General features: G+C 37.6%; 1 pseudogene; it reads left to right on the top strand.

Annotated features, from left to right (window-relative positions):
* Window positions 1-1,392: 1,392 nt before the first annotated feature.
* LOC116643207 lies at window positions 1,393-1,853 on the top strand (annotated as a pseudogene).
* The last annotated feature ends 24,095 nt before the right edge of the window (window positions 1,854-25,948 follow it).

The following is a 25,948-nucleotide window of genomic DNA, read 5'->3' as shown; positions in this document are numbered from 1 at the left end:
CTCAATAAAAACTTAGAGAAATGGTTAGTGAACACTAATTTCAAACTTTAAAATAATACAACCATTGCCCTTCTACCTGACAATTCCACATCTGTGAATTCTCCTAAGAGAATTATCATGGATATGAATAATATTTAGCTAGAAGAGGTTCATTCTTTGAAGCATTATTTATAATAGAAAACAAATTAAAAGCTCAATATTAGAAAACTGGTAAAGTGGATTATGTTTAACTCATGAAAATAATGTTGTGGGTGAAGTTTTCCAGAACTTTAATCATTCATGTGCTATCTTTGCAATAGCACCATCTGCACTAATATCTACTTAATATCTTCTTTAAATTAACTCTCACGCTTTACTGAAATAAGAGAATTTAAAGGTAATTTTTTTATCACTACATAAGTAGAAATGTAGTATAATTACCTTCGGTATCAGATAACTATAAAAACAGATATAACAAAGTCTGGCTCTGGGCCAGTCCCACCCACCACTATACCTGCAGCAGTCATGACCCTGCCACAACAGGAGGGGGCATGCAGCCCACACACAGGACACCCCTGGAACACCTAGTTCTGGTGACCAGGGGAACTGCACTTCTGGGCCCCCACAGGACACCCCTACATAAGGCCACTTCTTTAAGCCTGGGAGATGTAGCTGAATTATCTAATATACAGAAACAGAGTTAGGCAGAATAGGAGAGTGAGGAATATGTTCCAAGTGAAAGAACAAGACAAGACCTCAGGAAAAGAACTGAACAAAGCAGAGATAAGCAATCTACCCAATAGAGTTCAAAGTAATTGTCATAAAGACGTTTACTTTATGAACTCAGGAGAAGATTGGATGAACACAGTGAGAACTTCAATAAAGAGACAGAATGTAAGAAAGTACCAATCAGAGCTATGGGATATAATAACAGAAATCAACAATACACTAGAGGGAATAAACAGCAGATTAAGTGATACAGAATAATGGATCTGCAATCTGGAAGACAGGGTAGTAGAAATCACCCAAATTGAAAAGAAAAAAGAATTTTTAAAAATGAAGATAGTTAAAGGGACCTGTAGGACAACACCAACACAAAATAAAAAGATGTAAAATATGACATCAAAAACATAAAACATGGTGGATAGGGAATAAAAAAGTAGTATTTTTATAATGTGTTCCAACTTAAGTGACCACCAACTTAAAAGAGTACTAAATACATAGGTTGTTATATATGACCCTCATGATAACCACAAGCCAAAAACCTATAATAGATACACAAAAAAATAAAGAGAAAGAAATCCAAACATAACACTAAAGAAAATCATCAGATCACAAGGGAAGGGACAAGACAAGAAGAAAGGAACAGAAAAGAACTACAGCTCTTTTGCTCAGGCCCATGGCACTGGCAGGATGGGCAAGTGTCATGGTCTTCATACTTCCAGGAAGCTCCATAGCCACCAAGATCAGAAGTGGTATGATAAACAGTACAAGAAAGCCCATGTGAGCACAGCCCTGAAGGCCAACCCTTTTGGAAGCATTTCCCATACGAAGGGAATTGTGCTGGAAAAAGTAGGGCTTGAAGCCAAACAGCCAAATTCTGCCATCAGGAAGTGTGTCAGGTCCAGCTGATCAAGAATGGCAAAAAAAAAAAAAAGAAAAGAAAAGAAAAAAAAAAAAAACCCACAGCCTTTGTAACCCAACACAGTTGTTTGAATTTTATTGAGGAAAATGATGAGGTTCTGGTTACTGGATTTGGTCGCAAAGGTCATGCTGTCAGTGACATTCCTGGCGTTTGCTTTAAGGTTGTCAAAGTACCCAATGTCTCTCTTTTGACCTTATACAAAGGCAAGAAGGAAAGACCAAGATCATAAGTTTTGATGGTGAAAACATGACAATATTAAATTTTCATATACAAAAAAAAGATCTACAAAACAATCAGAAAACAATTAACAAAATGGAAATAAATACATACCTATCGATAATTATTTTAAATGTAAATGGATTAAATGTTCTAATCAAAAGAAAAGGTGGGTGAATAGATTAAAAAGAGAAAACAAGACCCATCTATATGCTGCCTACAAGAGACTCAGATCTCACTTCAGATCTAAAGACACACAGACTGAAAGTGAAGGGATAGAAGAAGATATTCTATGCAAATAGAAACAAAAAGAAAGCTGGGGTAGCAATATGTATATCAGACAAAATAGACTTTATTTTTTTTTATTTTTATTTTTTTAAGATTTTATTTATTTGAGAGAGAGAGAGAGCATGAGCAGGGAGAGGGAGAAGCAGACTCCCTGCTGAGCAGGGAGCCCACCATGGGGCTCAATCCCAGGACCCCAGGATCATGACCCAAGCCAGAAGGCAGATGCCCAACAGACTGAGCCACCCAGGTGCCCCAAAATAGACTTTAAAACAAAAGCCGTAAGAGACAAAAGGAGTAATACAACAAGAAGATATAATAATTATAAATATTTATGCACCCAACATAGGAGCACCTAAATATATAAAGCAAATATTAACAGACACAGAGGGAGAAATTGACAATAATACAATAATAATAGGGGACTTTAACACTCCACTTACATCAATGGATAGATCATCTAGATGGAAATTAAGAAACATTGGCTCTAAATGACACATTAGACTAGATGGATGTAATCGATATATACAGAACATTGCATCGAAGACAGCAGAATATACATTCTGCTCAGGTGCACATGAAACATTCTTCAGTATAGATTACATTTCAGGCCACAAAAGCTTCATTAGATTCAAGATTAAAATCATATCAAGCATCTTTTCTGATCACAACGGTATGAAACTAGAAATCAATTACAAGAAGAAAACTGGGAAAACAAACATGGAGACTAAACAACATGCTACTAAACAATCAATGGGTCAGTGAAAAAAGTCAAACAGGAAATAAAAAAATATCCTGTGACAAATGAAAATAAAAACACAACATTCCAAAATCTGTGGGACGCAAAAGCAGTTCTAAGAGGAAAGTTTATAGTGATACAGGCCAACTCAAGAACAAGAAAAGTCTCAAATAAACAATCTAACCTTAAACCTAGAAAGAACTAGGAGAAGAAGAACAAACAAAGCCCAAAGTTAGTAGAAGGAAGGAAATAATAAAGATCAGAGTGGAAATAAATGAAATAGAGACTAAAAGAACAATAGATAAGATCAATGAAATTAAAAACTGGTTCTTTAAAAAATAAAATTGAGGAAACTTTAGCCAAATTCATCAACAGAAAAAGAGAAAGGACTCAAATAAATGAAGTCAGAAATGAAAGCAGAGAAGTTACAACTGATACCACAGATATGTGGAAGATCATAAGACACTACTAAAACAATTATTTGCCAACAAATTGGACAGCCTAGAAGAAATGGAAATTCCTAGAAACAGAATATTCTGAGACTGAATCAGGAAGAAATAGAAAATATGAACAGAACAGTCACTCTTAATGAAATTGAATCAGTTATTAAAAGTCCAGGATCAGACAGCTTCACTGGTGAAATCTACCTAATATTTAAAGAAGAATTAATACCTATCCTTCTCAAACTATTCCAAAGCATTGAAGAGAAAAGAATGCTTCCAAACTCATTATACAAGACCAGCATTACCCTGATAAGTAAACTGGACAAAGGACACTATAAGAAAATTACAGGCCAATATCCCTGATGCACATAGATGCAAAAATTCTCAAAAAAAAAAAAAAAAAAAAGATTAACAAACCAAATTCAACAATATATTAAAGTGGGATTTATTCCAGTGATGCAAGGATGGTTGAACATCTGCAAATCAATCAATGTCATACACCACACTAACAAAACAAAGGATAAAAATCATATGATCATTTCAATAGAAGAAGAAAATGCATTTGACAAAACTAAACATCCATTAATGATAAAAACTCTCAAAATGGGTGTGGGGGGAACATACCTCAACACAGTAAAGACCATATATGAAAAACCCACAGCTAACATCGTACTCAGTGGAGAAAAACTGAAAGCTTTTCCTCAAAGATCAGGAGCAAGACAAGGATGCTCACTCTTCCACTTTTATTCAACATAGTATTAAAAGTCTTAGCCACAGCAATTCAGCAAGGAAAAGAAATAAAAGGCATCCAAACTGGAAAGGAAGAAGGAAAACTATTTGCAATAACATGATACTATATATAGAAAACCCTAAAGACTCCATGAAAAAAAGAAAACTGTTAGAACTAATAAATGAATTCAGTAAATTTGCAGGATATGAATCAATATACAAAAATATGTTACGTTTCTAATACACTAATAATGAACTATCAAAAAGAGAAATTAAGAAAGCAATCCCATTTGCAGTTGCATCAAAAGGAAGAAAATATCTAGGAATAAGTTTAACCAAGGAGGTGAAAGACTGTGAGACATTGATGAAAGAAATTAAAGATGATACAAATAAATGGAAAGATATTCCATGCTAATGGAGTGGAAGACTTAATATATTTATATTATATATAATATTTGTTTATTTTAATATTAATATTAATATATAAACAATATATACTCATCCATAAGAAAGAATGAAATCTTTCTATTCATAATAACATGGATAGACCTAGATGGTATTACACTAAGTGAAATAAGTCAGACAGAGAAAGACAAATACTGTATGATTTCACTTATATGTGCAACACAAAAAGCAAAACAAATGAACAAACAAAACAGAAACTCATAGATACAGGGAACAAGGTGATGGTTGCCAGCAGGGAGACAGACAGGGGGATGGATGATTAAGAGGTACAGTCTTCCAGACAGGGATATATTGTACAGCATAGGGAATACAGTCAATAATATTGTTAACAACTTTGTATGGTGTTGGAAGGTAACTAGACTATTGTGATCATTTCATAATGTATATATCTACCAAGTCACTATGTTGTACACTTGAAACTAATTCAATATCGTATGTCAATTATTCTTCAATTTAAAAAAAGAATACAAAGTAATGCTATTAATGCATTGACTGGAAGTAATGCTTTTAATGCATTGATTTTGGTGCTGCTACCTAGCAAAAAATGTGACTGATTTAATCGAATCACAATTAATACCCTTTATTCCTGTCATAAACTTCACCTTTCTGCATTAGAAATCTTTTTTGACAACCAATGTACAACAGGCTGAGTCAGGAAAAGAAAAGAAGTGCATGTCTGATTCCAAATGGCAATTATGTATATTTCTACATACCTGGCATACTAAATGATTTTTAACTTCAAAAAGTGACCCTTTGAGGGCGCCTGGGTGGCTCAGTTGGTTAAGCAACTGCCTTCGGCTCAGGTCATGATCCCGGAGTCCTGGGATTGAGTCCCACGTCGGGCTCCCGGCTCAGCGGGGAGCCTGCTTCTCCCTCTGACCCTCTCCCCTCTCATGCTGTTTCTCTGTCTCTCTCTCTTTCTCTCAAATAAATAAATAAAATCTTTAAAAAAAAAAAAAGTGACCCTTTGATGTACTTCAGAAAAGAGCACAGTTGTCACATGGACAGTCAGTGTACAAGAATCCACACTAGCCCTCTGTGTGATTTTCACTAATGGCTCTCAGGAACTGTGCTATGGCCTGAAAGCATTTCAGAAGTTTGTGAGTGTTTTTGGTTGTTGCAATCATCAGGGGTTGGAGGCACTCCTGGCTTTGTTAGGCAGGGACCAGAGATGTTAGCCTGCAATGCCAGGCATATTCCCATGTGAACAAGAATTGACTGATAATTCCAAGTGACTTTATATGTCTCACAGAATATCCAAGTCAGTGAAAAAACTAGTGAGCCAGACCTAAATATTATTCATAATTTATAATTACCTAAGCCAGGCCTGAATCTTTCTAACATGTAGATGCAAAATTTTTGCACAGTTTTACTATACACCGATTTTTCCAGAAATATAGCAGCTTTGTACATCAGGCAAGACCATACTCTGTTTTCTTCACAACTTTACCAAACATTGTTCACAATTTTGGAAAAATCAGCCTATCCGATAGCCATGGTGCCCTGAAGTCACCCTGAAACTCACCTGTATCTGTCTACGCTTGCATCTTCATAGTCTCAGCAAATCTCCCATTATATTCTCCACTGTAGTCAAGCTCAAGCATTTAACTACTAAAATGTATATTCATTTATACAAATTATTTTCTTTAGTTTCTCCTTTTATCCAGGGTAGGGCATTATATTGACTTTTATTAAATTCATAGGCAGGCTATCTTTGACTATCATTTCAGAATTTGACAAGAGATAAAACATTGTCATTAAAAGGGAAAACTGGACCTGACAGGGTTGACCACCACTCAATTCCAAGAAGTCATCCGAGATATACATGGACATAACTGAGGATCACAGTGTAATCCACACATTTTTCATCAAGTTGATTATAACTGTGCTTCCTTCCTTGGTCTTGTTACAGTATCTGCAGAAGCAGCAGCATCTGCAAAATTACAGGCTCAATATCCTATATTTTTCAATTACTCACAAAAAATGTAATCACTGAAAATATTTAAAATATATTCATACAATACCAAAAAATAATCTCACACATCAGTTGTGGCACATACTACAAATCATGCTTTAGGAAATACAGGATTTTCCATTCTAATGATATAGAAGAATGCCCACACATATTAGTTAACAAAAAAGTTGGTACCATTTTTCTAAGATTTTATTTATTTATTTGACAGAGAGAGAGAGAGCACAAGCATGGGGAGCAGCAGAGGGAGAGGGAGAAGCAGGCTCCCCCCCGAGCAGGGAGCCCAATGAGGGGCTTGATCCCAGGACCCTGAGATCGTGACCTGAGCCGAAGGCAGACACCTAACTGACTGAGTCACCCAGGTGCCCCAAGTAGGTACCATTTTTAATAAATATACATATTGGGGAAAATTTGAAAGATCTACACCAAAATATCAACAGTGCTTACCTCAGAATGGGAGATTATGTGTGATGTTTTAGAATGGGCATATATTCTTAAATTAAGGGGAAAAAAGGCTATTTGAAAAATATATTCAGTAGATAAAATTGGAGGGAGCTATGGGACATTTATATTCATATATACATCTCTGTAGTATTGCTTCTGTAGTGAAACCAGTATACAGCATATATCTTTCTTTTTATTTCTTTTTATTTATTTCTTTTTATCCAAAAATTTACATTACCTCTTACCACACAAAGTGGAAAGACCTATAGAGCAAGCAGAAATTCATTAGAAGAATCATAAAGTGAACCAACAATTCCCCTACTTCCATTAGTATTTTTAGTAGTGTCCATGGATTAAATGAATAATTTCCAAAACTTCGTTTAAAAGTCACCTTTAGAACAAAGTATTCTCATGGCAGGATATGTAAGGATTGAGGTCCCTTTTCTTGAAGTGATCTCCTTCCAGTTATCTCAGGAAAAAAAAATTAGATCCTCACTTGTGTTTTATCTTGTCTGAGCATATACTTAATACTTTACATCCTGCAAATGTATAGACTACATCACTTCTTTTGTGTAAGCTTCTGTAATGAAACACACGCTACACCTGTGGAAGCTGTGGGCAAAGCCTCAGAGATGGAGCCCACAAAGGTTTCAGGTCCCTCAGACAGTGGGGGAATGAGGGAATACCTCTGCAAGCAGGGATCCTTTAGACTAAATAAATTATAGATGGAAGTCAGAGTTCAAAGGTTTTTGCTCAATTGTGGAGGGGAATTTTGTGGGAAAAAAAAAATACTCTTTTTGTCAACACTTAAATTCCACTTCAAGCCAGAATTTTTCAAATTGTGGGCTACAGACCACTTAAATCAGAACCACCTGCTTTATTTAAAAAAAATAATAAAATAATGCAGAGTCCCAGGTAATTCCCTGGATTTACTGCCACTAAATCTTAAGGGCTGGATTAGGGACCCATGGTTAAGCAAACCGTCCAGGGGATTCTACTGTGCAGAAATGTTTGAGAACAATTTCTGTAGGCCAGAGGTTCCCAAACTTCAGAGCAGAACATCTGAGTGTCTGGAGAATTTGTTAAAACACAGATTGCTTACTCCACCTTCAGGTTTCTGGTTCTGGAGGCCTAGGAGAGGCCCAAGACTTTATATTTTTAACAAGTTCCCAGATGATGATGGAGCTAATGGTTGGGACCACACTTGGAGAACCCTGTACTCAGCCCAAGAAACTAGGGAGAATCTACAGGCATTTCCAGAAACCTAGGAAATGCAATTTGAGACTTGAGTATTTTTATTAAAGACTCAGAAAAGAATTCGTTGAAGAAGTTTGTCCTTATTTTGGTTTTTATTTTCTTTAATTAGGATTTTTTTTCCACAAATAATTTTTATTTTTCCAGTAAAATGCTTACAATCTATGTCCATCCATTCAGGATTCTCCAAGGCTAATAATAAACAGCATCATTTTTCCTTCATTTTGTACCTTTTATATTTGAGAATATTGATGAATGAACTCAAATGATGCTTGATTTTTCAGATGCCTGCATTAATTTGATTTCAGTGACCCACTGAACACCAGTGTTAACATAACAACAATTACCAGAGCTAAAGCTACAAAATAGGAAGGAATATGAACAGCCTATGTGCAAGATTATAGTTAAGTCGTAGTGGACTGTCCTTTAAAGGCTATTATGAGAATTCAACATAATCCCAGAAAAGTAAATCTAAATCTATGCCTTTTTCCAAGCCAAGCTCCTTACGCTAAATAGAAATATAAGCATGCCTGGAAAATCAGGAAGCTATATATTGCTAATATTGGTTCCCATGAGACCCACCTCATGTGCTCATAAAATCATAATATTTTTTCAAAACAAAGGTAGTACTGTACACTCTAACATAATTCATTTTTAAGCAGTGCTAATGACATTTGTGAAAGAAAATGTCAGCCAAACTGCAATAAAACATTTCCAGGCCAATAAAAGTAGTTTGAGTTGAGTGCTTTAAAATTTTTGGCTTTGGAAGGTTAAAATAATAAGTGAATCACATATCCAAAAAATACATTGCTAAAGTTATTACCAGATACAGTTTATTCTGCATCATAACTAAAGTCTCAGGGACGTCTCAGTTTAGATCCTGTAAGGTGATCCCTATAGGACTACATTTGTTGTGTGGCTGGCTCCTCTCTGAGGAACAGAAAGTTATATAGAGGGCCAATACCAAACATTTTAGGAAATAAAAAAAACACTTTTATTTCCAGCAGAATTATTAAGACTATCATTTTTGGAGTTAAATCCTAAATTCAAATTCTTTGCCAGTTTCCTCATCTATAAAGTGGAAATAATGATACCTGCTTTGCAGGAGTGCTGTAAAGAAGAAATGAGATGGTGAATAATATCCTTTAGCATGGTCAAAGCACTTTGGAAGTTCTCAATGATAAGTCAGTATAATTTTGACTCTTACTAGCTTTGTTATTCTTATAGAGAGGCAAATTACACACTATGGATTTAAAGGAAAAAGAGATCAGATATGCTTGGGAGACTCAAGAAAGACTTCATTCAGTATGTGGGTTTTGTGAAGAGCCTCGAAGGATGCATGATATTTATTTAGGGCAAGATGGAAGAGCTACATCTTTCTATAATCCTGGCACACAGACCCTTACCCTGCCAGTGTAACTTCCTTAAGAGACATGGGCAGAGATGAAACTGTACATGTTAAAATTTACAATACTTATTTATGATTGCACGTACTCAACTCATTTATTCAATGAATTTTTATTTCTCTCTTTGATTTGAAGCAGGCAATACTTGTTGAGGTGCTCTAATATAATAGTCAAAAAAAGCAAGTAAAGAATATTTTGAATAAGTGTTACTGTGAAATAATTTCAAAAGAGCATACTTGTTATTAATGACAGGCAGTGTATTATGTACTTTTTGGCTTGTCATCCTGACTATGGAGTACATGTTGTAAAGGAAGAAAAGTGGGTAATTATGTTTCACATGAACATCAAATTGAGTGTTCCTTCCTTGTAGTTTTGTAAAGTAGAATTGTGGCAAGATTGTCCCTAGTTAATGCCAGGAAAAATGGGAAATAAATGTCTTTTTTAAAAATGTCTCTTATATAAACAAGTAAAACCTGTTAAAATGGTTTGCAGTCATTGAACATAGGTCAATTCCTGTTAAAACAAACTTCATGGGTAAGTCTGAATTATTTTGTTGTGTTGGTATTTTGTTGTATCAAATATTGTTTTGCGTGAAATTAAATGTATAAAGTTTGTATCAGTGCAAAATAAATATCAAAATTATTATTAAGCCATTGTTGGCAAGTAATTTTTCAGTAAAAAGTTTTAATTTTACTTTTGTTCATCTTACAGGTGCAAACTTATAGCTCAAAAGATGAACGAGTGCTTTTTAAATTTTGTTCTATAAATATAGCAGTTAATTTTTCCCTTATCTAAGGGAAAAATTTCCCTTATCTATTTTAATGATTGCTTTCAAGATAGTTATCAGAAAAACACAATTGAGATTGTGTCATTAAGATTTGTGTATTATGCATTAAAATGATCTAAGAAGTTCTAATATTCATTAGCATTTTATATCACAATCTCATTCCCAAGGAGTTTCTATATTATAGGACCTTGTTTGGGACTATAGTTATTATCTGGATTTTAATGGTATCACTAATTATTAAAGTTTGATATAAATTGCTGGACTCTAGTCATTTGAGAAACTTCTAGTGTCTCCCATGAATATGATGTTTGGAATACTCTACCCTGATTTGGGAGATAAAGTGGATCATTACCTGGAAACACCCTACAACTTTCTCTTCCACCTTCTCCCTTACCTTTATTATGTGCAAACCCCATCTAGAGTCATCCCTCAGTTCCTTGGGAACCTTTGCTGTGTGTATTAATCAGCTTTTGTTGTGTACCAAAAATTCTCAGTGATTTCCAATAACAAAACGTTTTTATCTTACTTACAGGTTGACTCGGCAGCTACAGCAGTCCTGCTCTGAGCTGCAGGTCGGGTTCAGGTATGTTCCAGGAGTCTTTCATTCTAGGACCGAGGTTAAAGGAACAGTGGCTCCTAGGCAAACTCTTCTTCTTCTTCTTCTTTTTTTTTTTAAGATTTTATTTATTTGACAGAGAGAGACACAGCGAGAGAGGGAACACAAGCAGAGGGAGAGGGAGAAGCAGGCTCCTGCGGAGCAGGGAGCCTGATGTGGGGCTCGATCTCAGGACCCTGGGATCATGACCTGAGCTGAAGGCAGACGCTAAATGACTGAGCCACCCAGGTACCCCTAGGCAAACTCTTCTTAACGTAGGGGGTGGGAACATGAAAGGCAGAGAGGTCAAGTCAAATATTGCAAGCACATTCAAAGCTTCTGCTCACATTCATTGGCCAAAACAACTCATGTGGTCAACGTCAATGGAGAGGGTAGGATATTCTTCATATAAGTGAGAAAGGGGAGACAGAAGTGATAATTTGCTGAATAGTACCCCCACTCAACATACCATACAGGACAGACACAGGATAGCAAAAATAAATAGCCCATCGCAGAAGGGGAAGCAGTCACTGGTCTGTAGCAATTCTGAAATCCCACTGGGCAAATGTTTCCAAGTCCCCAACCTGAAGGTAGGAAATGTTCTTTGTTTAGGCTCCAATTCTGTTCCCTGGGAATAGCTTTTCTTTTCATTGTTCTCATGACTCTTGACTCCACCTTCTGAGAGGTAATTTTCATTATCCTTCTTGGACACTTCTGAAGGAAAACATGTACCCCCTGGCAGCTGAGCGGCTTCCTCATCCTGCTACCCGCCTGCAGAATGTTGGGGACCATAAGGTCTTAAATTTTTCATGGTTCATTTTTTTTTATTATTGAAGTATAGTTGACATACAATGTTTTATTACTTTCAGGTGTGCAGCACACTGATGATTCAACAACTCTATACTTTACACAGTGCTCACCAGGACGAGAGTAGTTACCATCTGTCACCATGAATATTATCACAACATTATTGACTATAGTCCCAGTTCTATACTTTTTATCTCTGTGACTTATTTATTTTATAACTGGAAGTTTATGCCTCAGTCTCATTCACCTATTGTACCCATCTCCTCATCCCCCTCCCCTCTGGCAACCACGGTTTGTTCTATTTATGAGATTATTTCTGTTGTTCTTTGTTTATTTGTTTATTCGTTTTGATTTTTAGATTCCACTTGTAAGTGAAATCACATGGTATTTGTTTTTCTCTGTCTGACTTATTCACTGAGCATAAATACCCCCTAGGTCCATCCATGTTGTCACATATGGCAAGATCTCATTCATTTTTATGTTGGAGTAATACTCCTGTGTGTGTGTGTGTGTGTGTGTGTGTGTATCACATCTTTTTTATCCATTCATCTATCAATGGGCACTTAGGTTGCTTCCATATCTTGGCTATTGTAAATAATGCAGCAGTAAACAAAGAGTTGCATGTATTTTTTCAAATTAGCATTTTCATTTTCTTTGGGTAAATACCCAGTAGTAGAATTATTAGATTATATGGTATATCAATTTTTAATTTTTTGAGGAACCTCCCTACTCTCCCACAGTGGCTGCACCAATTTACATTCCCAGCAACAGTGTACAAAGGTTCTTTTTTCTCCAAATCTTCACCAACACTTATTATTTCTTGTCTACTGGTATGAGGTAATATCTCATCATATTTTTCATTTGCATTTCCCTAATGGTTTTGTTGAGCAACTTTTCATGTGTCTGTTGGCCATCTGTATGTCTTCTTTGGAAAAATGTCTATTTTAGATCCTCTGCCCATTTTTTAATCCAGCTGTTTGGTTTTTTGCTGCTGAGTTGTATAAGTTCTTTATATATTTAGCATATTAACTTCTTATCAGATCTGTTATTTGCAAATATCCTCTCCCATTCAGTAGGTTACCTTTTCATTTTGTTGATGGTTTCCTTCACTGTGCAAAAGCTTTTTATTTTGGTGTAGTTACAGTAGTTTATTTTTGCTTTTGTTGTCCTCACCTGAGGAGACATATCCAGAAAAAATGTTGCCAAGGCTGATGTTCAAGACATGACTGCTTATGTTTTCTTTTAGGATTTTTATGGTTTCAGGTCTCACATTTAGGCCTTTAATCCATTTGAATTTATTTCTTGCATATGATGTAAGAAAGTGGTCCAGTTTCATTCTTTTGCATGAATTGGATAGCATGTAGCTATCCAGTTTTCCCAGCACCATTTATTAAAGAGACTGTCCTTTTCCCATTGTATATTCTTGTCTCCTTGGTCATAGATTAATTGACCATATAAGCATGGATTTATTCCTGGGCTCTCTGTTCTGTTCTGTCCATTGATCTATGTGTTTCTTTTTGTGCCAATACCATACTTTTTTGATTACAGCTTTGTAGTATAGTTTGCCGTCGGGAGTGTAATACCTCCAGCTTTATTCTTTCTCAAGATTGCTGTGGCCATTTGGGGGTCTTTTGTGGTTCCATATGAAATTTAGGATTCTTTTTTCTAGTTTTTCTGAAAATACTATTGGTATTTTGATAGTGATTGCATTAAATTTGTAGATTGCTTTGGGTAGTAGGGATATTTTAATAATATTCTTCCAATCCATGAGCATGGTATCTTTCCATTTGTTTGTGTTATCTTCAATTCTTTCATCAATATCTTATAGTTTTCAAAGTACAGGTCTTCCACTCCCTTAGTTAAATTTGTTCCTAGATATTTTCTTCTTTTTGATGCAATTGTAAATGGGATGTTTTCTTAATTTCTCTTTCTGCCACTTTGTTATTAGTGTATAAAATTACAACAGATTTCTGTTTATTAATTTCATATGCTGCAAATTTGCTGAATTCATTTGTTAGTTCTAATAGGTTTTTGGTGGAGTCTTTAGGATTTTCTTTGTATAGTATCATGGCATCTGTAAATGTGAGTTTTACTTCTTCCTTAGCAATTTAAATGCCTTTTATTTCTTTTTCTTGTCTGATTGCTCCTGCTAAGACTTCCAGTACTACGTTGAATAAGAGTGGCAAGAGTCAACATCCTTGGCTTGCTCTTGATCTTAGAGGAAAAACTTTTAGTCGTTCATTTTTTTATATAAAATTTTAATTGAAAATAATTTTAGATTTACACAGAAGTTGCTAAGATAGTACAGAGAGTTCCATTTACCGGATACCTAGCTCTTACTATTATTAAAATTATACATAGTATGGTATAGTTGTTACAATTAATGAACCAATTTTGATACATTATTATCCTAAGTCTTTTTCATGGCTCAAAGAGTCACAGTCTCTTTTAATCCAGGCAATAGGGCTTTGGGAGTTATATTTCTCCCCAAAAACTATTTTTAATTTTTTGTGTGATTTAAGTTAGCTCCATGAGACAACTATATCTACAATAATTTTCAAGTCATGCCTCTCTTTCTCTCTAGGCTTAATTATAGTGTTTGAGCTTATTAAGTTAGTGGAACCTAGTCCTTATCTCTTTTCTATGAGCTATTTGGCCCATATAAGAGAATTCACTGGATACCACCTTAATCCATTAAGACATTTAACAAAGAGTATGATAGTAATATTTATTTGATCTTTGTCTTGAGACTTGGTCTTAATTAGCATTAATCAGAGTTTGTGGCTTTCAGCATTTTTCAGTTTTTCCTTTTTCTATTTGAGGATGAGAAACAGATCCATTTTTCATATTTGCAAGTCCCGGAATCTCTGGAGTCACTCTTTACTCTTTAATCCCTGAAGACCTTGATCAAGAGCAGCAACCAACTCATGCTAATAACAGTCTGTCTTGAAATCTTGTCACCCAAAACCACCCATTCATGAGGTATATTTTCTGTCCTCAAGTAATTGCAGGTTTTACCAAATATTTGCTACTAGTAATCTTGCTCTACAAGATCATCATCTTTCTAGTCTTCAACACGTTCCTGCTGCCTGCTGTTCAGTCCCAAGGGAAGGACAAGTATTTTAAGTTCTTATCACAGCAGCACCATACTTTTAGGGACTAATTTCTAAATTAGTCAGCTTTTGCTGTAATAATGCTGTGTAATAAAAAAACACACATTTCTATGACCTATAAAAGGAAGGTATCTTGCTCATGGGTCTGAGGTTGCCTGCAGTGGCTCTGCTCCAGCCTGTAGGTGGTTCAGGCTTTTCTATACTCACTCTGGGACCCAGGCTAAAGGAGAGGGCTCTTTCTATGACAGAGGGCAAGAATGCAAAGGCCAAGCCCAATGACAGGAGCACATTTTAAGCATCTACTCACATTTTATTGGCCAAAGCAAGTCACATGGCGAGACCTAATGTCAACGGAGGGAGAAGAGGAAATGCAATTACTTATATGACAATAATACAATCTACCTCACCAGACAAAGGTCTGGCCTCTGTTATTCATCATTCAGGTGGTCACTAAAATGTATGCGGAGCAGGAAGAGGAGGTATGCAAATATGGTTAGGGAAAAAAATGTTTAATATGCAGCCGCCTAAAATTCAAAGCCCCTTTTCTTCCCCCTTAAATAGCTCCTTTCCCTAAAAGACCAGCTAGGGCTGGGCTGCATCCATACAGCCCAGATAGTAATCTGACCCCGATTCCATGCTGGACGCTCCTCAGTGTTCCCCAAGGGCTGCTGTTTCACTCTTCACCAGTTATATCCAGCTCCAAATGATCTAGAGTTTTCTCTTTCCAACCCTACTACCTCTGCTGCAGATGACAGAGCTAATCCTTTTGTCTTTTTAAGGAATTTACAATGTCCTGATGGGTCTCCAAGTTCTTTCCTGGCTTTAAGCAGAGAGAAGAACTGAAAGCAGAGTTGCTTGGGCATGGTCCTGATCATCCCATCCCTTTCTTTAATGCCAAAGCCAAGGTCCCTAGCATAGTAGATGTACCTTTACACCTGCTCCTCCTGGGGTATTGAACAGTGGGCTCTAGCCACACTTGTAATCCCTCCATTTTTCTCAGTGCCTTCCTCTTTTCATCCTCACTGGCTCCAACTCATTTGGGCCATCATCAGCTCTAGCTTGGCTTCCTCCCTTTGAGCCTGGCTCTACTTCTTGCCTGCCTATCTCCAAACCACTTTCCATTATTCAGAGTGGTTTTTCTGGGATGAAAAGTTGATCTTATGGCTCTCTTGTCTTAAATCTTTCAGTGTTTTTACATTTTGCCTCTAAAAGGTGACTTTCCAAGTATGCCCATCTTGTCCCAAAATATTTAGTGTTGCTAAAATATCAAGCTTCTCCCACACACTCAAACTCTCACACTTCCAGGCTTTTGGATACAAGTGAAATGGCCCTGCCATTCTGCTGGAGGGGAGTACTGGGCAGCAGAGTAGGCCTAAAAGCTGAAGTTCCCCACAAGGTTGCCCTTACCCCAGCCAAATACCTCCATGTGCCACCCCTGACCTCCCCAAAGGGAGAAGAAACTGCAGACAGAAATGTAATCATACTGCTGGACACTATTTTAATCAAGTCTTTTTTTTTTGTTTTCAAGTAACAAACACATCAAACTAGTCAAGCACAATAGTGTGGTTATTGTAAAGATTTTAGGGTGTCTCATAAGACTCAAGATCAAGACAGCAGGCCTTGTGAGTCACTGAAATGAGGAATTGGCTACTACAGTAAAAATTGAAGCCAGATCTGAGCAGTATGCTACCAACCCAGGAGACCAAATGCTGGACTTATCAAATGCCAGCCGTATACAGCCTCTCTTTCTCCCTGAAACTGACCCTCCCGCCACTTTCTATGCAGAGAACCACCATATAATTGTTCCCTACACATGATAGCCACTGGTGGAGCCAGACAAGGGCATATGATCCAAATGCTTCTTATCCATTGCTAGCTAGAAATTCATGAGGTGGGTTAGTGCAAAGGTCTCACCCCAATAGTATCAATGGCAGTTAGCCAAATCAATTAGTTTAGGATCCTTTGGATTGGGAAATATGGAAGGACTAGCCAGTGAGATAAACATGTAAATGGAACCAATTTACAGAGAGACACAGATGAGCTAAGAGACCATGTTGACTTAGAGACTTGGAGAGAGTTGTTGGCCTCGAGAAGTATCTTTCCCAGTTATAATTTGTAGGTGCCTGTATTAGTTTGCTGGGACTGCTATAACAAAGTATCAAAGACTAAGTGGCTTAAACAACAAAAATTTATTTTCCCACAATTCTAGAGGGTAGAGTCTGTTATCAAGATACTGGTTTCTCCTTGGCTCATAGATGGCTGTCTTCCCTCTGTACAAGTCTGTGTCCTAATCTCCTCTTTTCAGAAGGATACAAAACAGATTGGATTAGGGCCCATGCTAATGATCTTATTTTAACTTAATTACCCCTTTAAAGAACCCATCTCCAAATCAGAATCACGTTCTGAGGTATTGGGGGTTAGGAAGTCAACATATGAATTGAGGGGCTCAATTCGGTCCATAAGAGTGTCCTCTCCCTATTATTTAAGTGTTTTGTGTGAGTCTATGCAATCAAAACAACCTGACAAATTATATTAGGACTCTCTGTTGTAAGAGGCAGAAAATCCTATTCAAACAGCCTTTAGGAAAAAGGGAATTTATTGGCTCAAGTAATTGAGAAGTTAGGAGTATCACTATCTTTAGGCATGTCTGGATTAAGAACTATAATAATGTCATTTTATCTGTCAAGGTCCTAGCAGGAAAGATACGGCTCCATTCAATTGAGTTAAAAAAAAAAAAAAAAAAAAAAGGACTAATTACAAAGATGGGGACAGGGTTTAGGAAAATTATAAGGGTTGTTGATATACCAAAGCAAGTAATAGTGGGACATTGTTATCATCTCTAGACCTAAAGGAGCAAGGCAAGAGTGCTTACTGGAATCTGAAGATAAGAGAGTTTTATGGAGAGGGTTTCCTAACAGGAGCTGTAGCCTCCAGTAGAGGGACAGCCAACCTGAGCAAACCCCACAGAAAAGGACTGGGAAATAATCTAATATCTCTGATCTCCTCACAGCACTCCCGCCTGGAAGCCAGAGGAGAAAAGAGATTGATAGAATCCATTTAGTCAGCCAGTAGAGAGGAGGAGAGAGATCTGGGGGCAAGGGGAAAATGGCCAGCACCACCATTAAAACTTGGTCTTGCTCTCCATCTTCTGTGTTGGTGTCTTTTTAACAGGGTCTCAGCTCGTCGCTCTTTTCAATCTGTGGGAAGAGAGCTTTTCTTGCCCAAGTTTTTCTTTTTTTTTTTTTTTTTAAGATTTTATTTATTTTTCGAGAGAGAGAGACAGCGAGAGAGGGAACACAAGCAGGGGGAGTGGGAGAGGGAGAAGCAGGCTTCCCGCTGAGCAGGGAGCCAGTTGTGGGACTCGATCCCAGGACCCTGGGATCATGACCTGAGCTGAAGGCAGACGCTTAACGACTGAGCCACCCAGGCGCCCATCTTGCCCAAGTTTTTCTAATAAAACCCCAGAGTTTAGTCTCATTGGCCTGGCTTTTATCACCAAATTCACCTCTACTTCAATCTATATGCCCACCTCTAAATCAATCCCACTGTGGTCAAAGGACAACTGAGCGGGTCATGATTACCTGAATATCCTTGGAGCTAGCAGGGTGAGGTCAATCCCATAGAAACACATAGTGTGAAATGGGAGACAGTGGCTCCCCAAAGGAAAAATTCAGGTGTTGTTAACAGAAGAAGGGGGAATATATAGAGGCTGACAGACAAAAACAGCATGTGTACACTACATTACCCAGACTACTCATAGTCCAGTCCTTGGTAAATATGCAATGATTTATTGCATTGATTGGATACAGTATGTTTTGAGAACTTTCATTGCACATAGTTGGAGCTGAATAAATATTTACAAAAATTTGTTGGAATGTAAATGTTAATAATCTATGGGCAGAATTATTTTGCAATTGACTAGGAAATGTTTCTGAATACAGAGGATATTTTTCCACTTCCAATCTTTATAGTGATCCTTATGGATATTGACTTATGATTATTAACTTCTTATTTCTAGAAATCTATATTTATACCTCAAACACTGTCTCTTTCAGTGTTCTGAATTATTTTGTAAACCCTGTTTATTTGCTTTCATTAGACCACAGTCTTGAGAATTTCTGGCTTGTTTACACACATCACCAAGTATTTTTTTAGACTCATTTAGCAAAAGATCATCATGAAAGAGGCAATAAACTGAAGTAAGATTAGTGAACAATTTAAGTTTAACTGTTAATAAGGTTTCTTTGTTCCTACCCATTAAAGATGACTATCAGTGTTGCTAAGAGATGTTTATTAAACTGATAAAAATAAATATTGTCTTTAAAAAGTCAAGTTGCCTTTATCTGATCTCAAAGGTAAGCTTATAAAATTAATCCTTCTGGTGTTTGCTTGTTATTCAAGCATAACTTTTCTTCTACACACAGCGACTAGTTTTTTTGTTCAGCTCCAGCAAAATTTTGGCAGAAGTTCTGTCAGTGGCTCTTTGGAGAAGAAGCCCTACCAGTAGGGCTCAAGCAACATTTTGCAGGGAGTGGGAGCAGGGAGTCAGAATGGGCTGACATTGACAATCAAAGAATTTCCAAAGTCTAAGAATCACTGTTTTTAGTGGTTTAATCCCATTGAAAGTTTCAGTTAGGGAAGCTTCCCCTTTATGTCTCCCATATTCTGGAGACCAAGGATTTCATTGATTTATTACATGAATATTTATATAGCAGACAAGAGAAGCATGGACCTCATCTTAATGGAACTTAATTTTCTATGGGGGGGGTGCCCTAATGCATGGATGATGGGGGTTGTCATGGTGTTTGAAGATATCCATGTGTAAATGGGTGCAAGGTAGTACGACTGCTGTCCATTCATCCTTGCACAGAACATCCTAGGTAGAATAGGAGAGAAAACCTGAAGTCATGAAGCATTCACTTTTATATCATCTGTGCCAACAAAGGTAAGCAGCAATGTAAAGAGCTGCCCAAATCTTACCTGTTTATTCCATCATTGTTGAATAATTGATGCATAGTAAGGGTGGAAGATTTAACTTCTTTCTCATCTCTTACATAGACATGCCATCTATCTGAATCCCTGCCTCTTCTATTAAGCCTTTCTGATCATTCCAGCTCAGAATGATCTTATTCTTCCCCTTTTTCTCAACTCCAATAGTGCTTAGACGTAAATATATAGTCCCTCATAGTAGTATCTGATTTTTAGATGTCTTGCTATGTTCCTCGAGGGCAGGAACCAGATTTAATGTTCTTTTATTATTCCCTAGAGCCTATAGTCTGGGGTAGAGCCAGAGCTCTATATCTACTGGCTAAAAGAACAAGAATGCTTTGCTCAGGTTAAGATTAAACTTAGTTTGTATTCTCGGGCCATAAACCACCCAGTAATTAGAGGATTATTCGTGTAGGAGCAGCCTTGAATGTAACTGTATTGGAATAGATCTTGTCTGGTAGCTGGATGAAATAGACCAGGCCTAATAAAAATCTAATAAATTAGGTCAAAACTGACCCAGAGAACATCAGAGCTGGAAGAGTTTGTACCGAAATCATTTGGTGTACAGCTCCTTATTTTACAGAAAGGAAACCAAGGCCCTTAGAGTTTGTGGCTTGCTCCAGGTCACATTGAATTAGGGAGAAAACCCAGACCAGTAACTACAGTTCTTGACCAAACTGTTGGGTAAAGAGTCAGGTTGGAAGTCAACTAGATGAAGATCCAACCTGTGTTTGTCAAGTCATCATAATAGTAAATACCATTTTTCAAACCCTTTTTAGTGTTTCTGGCACCATGTCAGGTACTTACCATACAGTCATACATTACTTCATTTAATCTGCACAACCCACCAGAGGGAGGTGCTGTATCAGCCAAGATTCCTCTTGAAAAACAGAATCAGTAGGAGGTACATATTAAGAGATTTGTTGCAATTGGTTTATGTGATTGTGGGGGCTGACAAGGAAAGTCCAAAATCTGTAGAGAAGAGTAGTCTGGGATTTGGGGCAGAGTGAAGCTGCTGTCCCCAGGTAGAATTTCTTCTTCTTCAAGAAAGCCCCAGCACTACTTTTGAATTCTTTCAACTGATTGAATCAGGTCCATGAAGATTTTCCAGGATAACCTCCCTTACTTAAAATCAACTGATTATGGACTTTAATGACACCTGCAAAACACCTTTATAGCAACACCTAGAATAGTGATTGAATAATTGGAGACTGTAACCTAGACAAGTTTACACAAAAAACTATCATCACAGGTACTATTTTGTTTAACTAGTTCCCCAAGTCACAGGGGTGGTTAGCGGCAGAGTTAAGTCCTCAGGCCCTTTCTGCCTGTCTCCTGACTCATGTCTAAGCCATGCAGTGTGCAGTCTCTAAAGGCAAACTTGAGCGAGCTTTCATACCACTCTGAGGCCCAGATTCTTTCCTCTGTGAAATAAAGAAAATCACGTCTATGGCACAGGGCTGATATGTGAATTAAATGAGAAAAAGTGAAGTGCTAGCACATAGTAAGGATCCAAAAAATGTTAGTTTCCTTTCCTTCCACTTTGTTCTACACACACTCACACATACACGCATGAGCTGTGTTCCCAGTTCATACCAAAATTAATGCCACAAGATGGGCTCTGGCTCAGGTGCAGGTTTCTTTCTAAAATATTACACAAACATTGCAATTTCAAGGAGCATAGCTATGACCTCCGTGAGTCCTTGAGCATTCCTTCTGATTCATTCCATCTCTCTTGCCTGCTTTGACTCCTATCTGCTGGAAGAGTGGGGTTGCTTTCTTAACTGGATAAAAAAGGACAAATTGGTTGATTCTGATTCTTGCTCTTTTGTATTTGCTTCTGCCTTATCTGAATTCAGATCTCTTTTCTGAGAAAGAAATATTTCTGCCTTTATGCAATAATTGTAAGAAATGATCTCATGTGTGTGGACACTTTGTGAGCATGTTCCCCAAAGTCACTGTTCTACTACTTCCTGATATGTTAGAGGTTGTCTGCAAGGGCAAGAGGATTAGACCTGTTGGAATTCTTTTGTCTCCCTTGACGTGGGTAGGGCAAAAAGGGAATTGCTTACTCCTGTTGTGTCCTCAAGATAACAGCAGTCACAACCTGAAGTCCAGTAACCAAGTGGCACTACCTGATATTTTGCAGTTTATCTGCCCAAAGTTAAAACCAACAATTTTAGAAGACCTTCATGGTCTTGACTAAATGCCACAATTAGACTTTACTTGACTAAACTTCACTTCAAGAAATGAAAACATTTCTTCCTGCTAGGAAGTCACAACTGCATGTTTTCTATACTACTAACCTGTACTTTTTTAGTGGGGAAGCAGGTATTTATTGAATGCCTCACCTGCCTCAAACTGCCATCCCTAAGTACATCTAATGATAGCATCTCTGCACCTCATGCGGCCGCAGCTGGGAAAAGTAGCCTATGAGTCTCAAATATACTAGGTGGCTCCAACATGTGGTCTCAAAAATATGAACCCTTTGTGCCATTTATCTTGTCCCCCCTCCCATTCTATACTGTCACTATTCCAAACTTCTCCCTGTGTCCCCCTCCCCAACTCCTCCCTCCTTATACCTTACTCTCGGTGGATGACCTTGCCTGGCAGAGAACTCAAATGCTAGCAGAGAGAAACTCCTTCAACTTCCTGACTGATGACCTCCTGCTTTCCTACCAAAACTTTCCTTCCCTCTACTCTCAGAGGAAAGTATATTCCTTCTTCTGTTATTCCTGGTGAATCCTTCAATCTAACCTTGTACTCCCCGCCCCCATCTCTATAATTTGCTTTCTGAACTTCTAGACTCTTTTTCACAAGATCCTACCCAACGACCTTTAAAGATATTCAAATCTTGCCCATCAGGAAGGAAGAAATGGAGGGAGAGAGAAGAGAGAGGGGGGAAAGGGAGACGGGGAAGGAAGAAACTCCTCTAGTTATTGTGCTGTCTCCCGTCCTCAGACAGGCTTCTCAGGATGGTTGTCCTCATGTCTCCAGTTTTTCATTTTTCACGATGAACACATTGTAATTTGCCTTTTGTCTGTACCATTTCACTGAAGATGCTTTTGCTAAGGTTATCAGTGACCTCCCAATTGCCAAATCCAATGATTACTTTCCATTCTGTATCAAATTTGATGATTATGGGACATTTGGAACTGTCTCCTTGAAAAAAAATGCATCCTAATTTCCAAGACACCATAAACTCCAGGTTCTCTTCCACCTCCTGACAGATTCTCATCAGAATCCTTCACTGACTTTCTCCATCAACCTGCTCCCTAAGCTTCTGTCCTGACTCTTGTTTTCTTCTCACTCTATATCTTCTTCCAATGATATCCAGGCCTTAGCAGAAACTTTAATAGCTTCTTTCTCCTGTACCAGAGATCACTGCAACATATACAAGTTGCTGCAGCAGTTGCCTGATGCCCAGGGAATTTCTTTAGGAAACACGTTTCACCCATGAACTTAGAACCTTTTTTTCTTTTTAGTTTCCATCCCATTCCCTGGAACAAGGGTCCTTGCTCTCTGCTAGGCTTCTTTGCATGCATGACTTATTTAGATGATCAGCCTGGCTTTTGAGTCTACTGTAACAAGAACAATATTATTAATGCATGAGTCCTTCCAGCCGTTCTCCTCTTCCTGGCCTCTAAAAGGATCCCGACTTTGTAGGTTTCATTTCTTCTCCTCCCTCACCCTCCAAAGAAGCCTCTTTCTGCCTTATCAGTCTCATTTTTGGGGATTTTAGTGATGTAGGATAAGGAGAAAGTGGGAGGGATATATGAATAGGAGATGTGGGGGCTAGGAGTAGGGGAAGGCTTTTCAGGACATGTAGGAGGGTTAAAGGAGCGGTTTGTGATTAAAGGGAAGCAAATGAGAAAGAGACAGGGGTTTTAAGAAGTATTGCTGTGGTCTTTGTATTCCTTCAAAATATTTTTTTAAATGTAAACAAATAAAATAACTTCTATAATTTTGCAGTACTTTTTGATTTATGGCAGGTTTTCCTTTATGGCAGGTCTACTGTAAGGATGGACTACAGGGTTTCCCAAGCATACCTCTTCCCCACAAAGACTCTGAACAAAAGTACGGATTTCCCCTTGGACATCACCCCCACAACCCAGACTTCCTCATTTGCCTTGAGGCCAGTCTATGTGGAGGAAAGATCCAAGTGCTCATCTGGTCTTACATATGAGGCTCTGGGTTCTGAACCTGAATCTCCAGGTCGGCTCTCTCTCCTGAGCTCCAGACCGGTACATTGGACTGCTTACAAGATATTTCATTTAGATGTTTCATAGAACCCTCACACAGTCAACTTGTCCCCAAATTGCCTCTTTATCTCTGTCATCCCTTCTTCTTAATACCCCTTCTCTGTGTCCCTCAGTAAAGGACATCAACCTCAACTGAGTCTCTTCCTAAAAAAGCCTGGGTGTCATCCTTCTCTTTGCTAAGCCTTTTTATTCAGGTGGTCACCAATCCTCTCCTACTTCTTAAATATATTGACAAGTTGAGCCATACGATGTTTCCTGAATTCTTGAAGTTTCTAAATTTTTCACATCATGCCACTGGCCACTCTGTTGTTTTTGCACCAAAAGTCTTTCCATTCCCTATCTCTGCTCATCTGTTAAACATTAGCTGATACTTAAACTCCATCTCTTCTTTGAAGACTTCCTTGATTGTCCTAAGAGGACCCAACCACTTTCACCTTTGTACTACCTTGAATGTACCAGTATTAAGGCAGTTGTCACAATATATTGTAATGATTTTATTATTCAATTATCTCTGCTCCTAGACAATGAAATCCATGAGGGAAACATCATATCCTGTTGTTGAATATCTAGCACCCAGCATGGTATCTGGTTTCTAGTAATTGCTCAAAAATCAAACATTTATCAGTTACTTGAGTGAATGAACAATAAATTTGTAAAGTAGTTAGGAATCCAAATTAAAAATAAGAAAGGTATATTTCATGAAATTAAGTAATTTGTCCAATTTTATACAGCTACCAAGTAAGAGAGCAGAGTTTGAACCTGGTCTAAGCCCATGCTTTTCTTTCTTTTTTTTTTTTTTTTTTTTTTTTACAACTGCATTACCTCCTAGCTGGTCAGAACCCTTCTTACATTACACTTCAGAAGTTTATATATTTACTTTCTTCACTGATAGTGATAATGTTGTCTCTCTTTATGGTGACATTTTTAGGGCATTTTCTTGGAAGTGTCTCAGGGAGGCAAGAAGCATTTCAACCATTCTGTTTTCATTGCATATTTTTATGCTCATCTTTGAAGCTTTCCAGAAAATTCAAGATTTTAATGCCTTTCCTTCTACATTTATTTTACAAACTCTAGGTGATAATATTGTTGGAAAGTAGATCAGAGTTGGAATCCCCTAGCTCTACCCATTGTCATTTATGGAAGGCCAGTCATCAATGCCAAGGGCACCCTGAAGCAAAGGTAGGTGGAAGAGTTTATTTTGAAAAACATTAAGGGACATAGTAGAGCTAGATGTTTGGGAGGGGAGGGTTTTGTGTTCAATAAACCCTCACTATTACTCAACAAGGATCTCTTTGTAGATTTCACAGAAACCAAGTAGAGCAACCACCAATGCCCAATGAATATTTTTCTTGGATTCATTTCTGAATCTGTGTCCTACCCATCTTCTTTAATTGCTGCCTATGGCAATGTGGCATGTGATGTCTGGACATACTATCTCCGGAAAGAAAACAGAAACAGTTGGCAGTCCACACTCTTCTTTAAGAAAAAAAAAGTTGGTTTTCCCCAGTTGGAGGGTGGAGAGTATGTGAATCAAATCAATGATTGTTTGGGAGTTTTGTTGTTGTTGTCGTCATCGTTGTTCGCTCATTTAAAATATCTCTTTTATTTCATCTCACAAGAATGTTGGGTAATAAATAGTCATTTTTTAAAAATTGTACCACTTTATTAAGTAGTTTGGGGCATCTGAATTCTGTATAAGCAGAGCACAAGGAGAAACGTGACAATAACCATGGATAGGAGTTGCTACTGAATTTTAAAATATGTATGGCCCCTTTCCTCCAAGGAACTTAAGGCTCCTCATTAAACTTTTGTTGCCAA

Source organism: Phoca vitulina, unplaced genomic scaffold (genome assembly GCF_004348235.1).
Source record: "Phoca vitulina isolate PV1807 unplaced genomic scaffold, GSC_HSeal_1.0 scaffold25, whole genome shotgun sequence".
NCBI lineage: Eukaryota > Metazoa > Chordata > Mammalia > Carnivora > Phocidae > Phoca > Phoca vitulina.
Note: the sequence above shows the minus strand (reverse complement) of the source record. Positions and strands in the feature narration are given on the sequence as shown.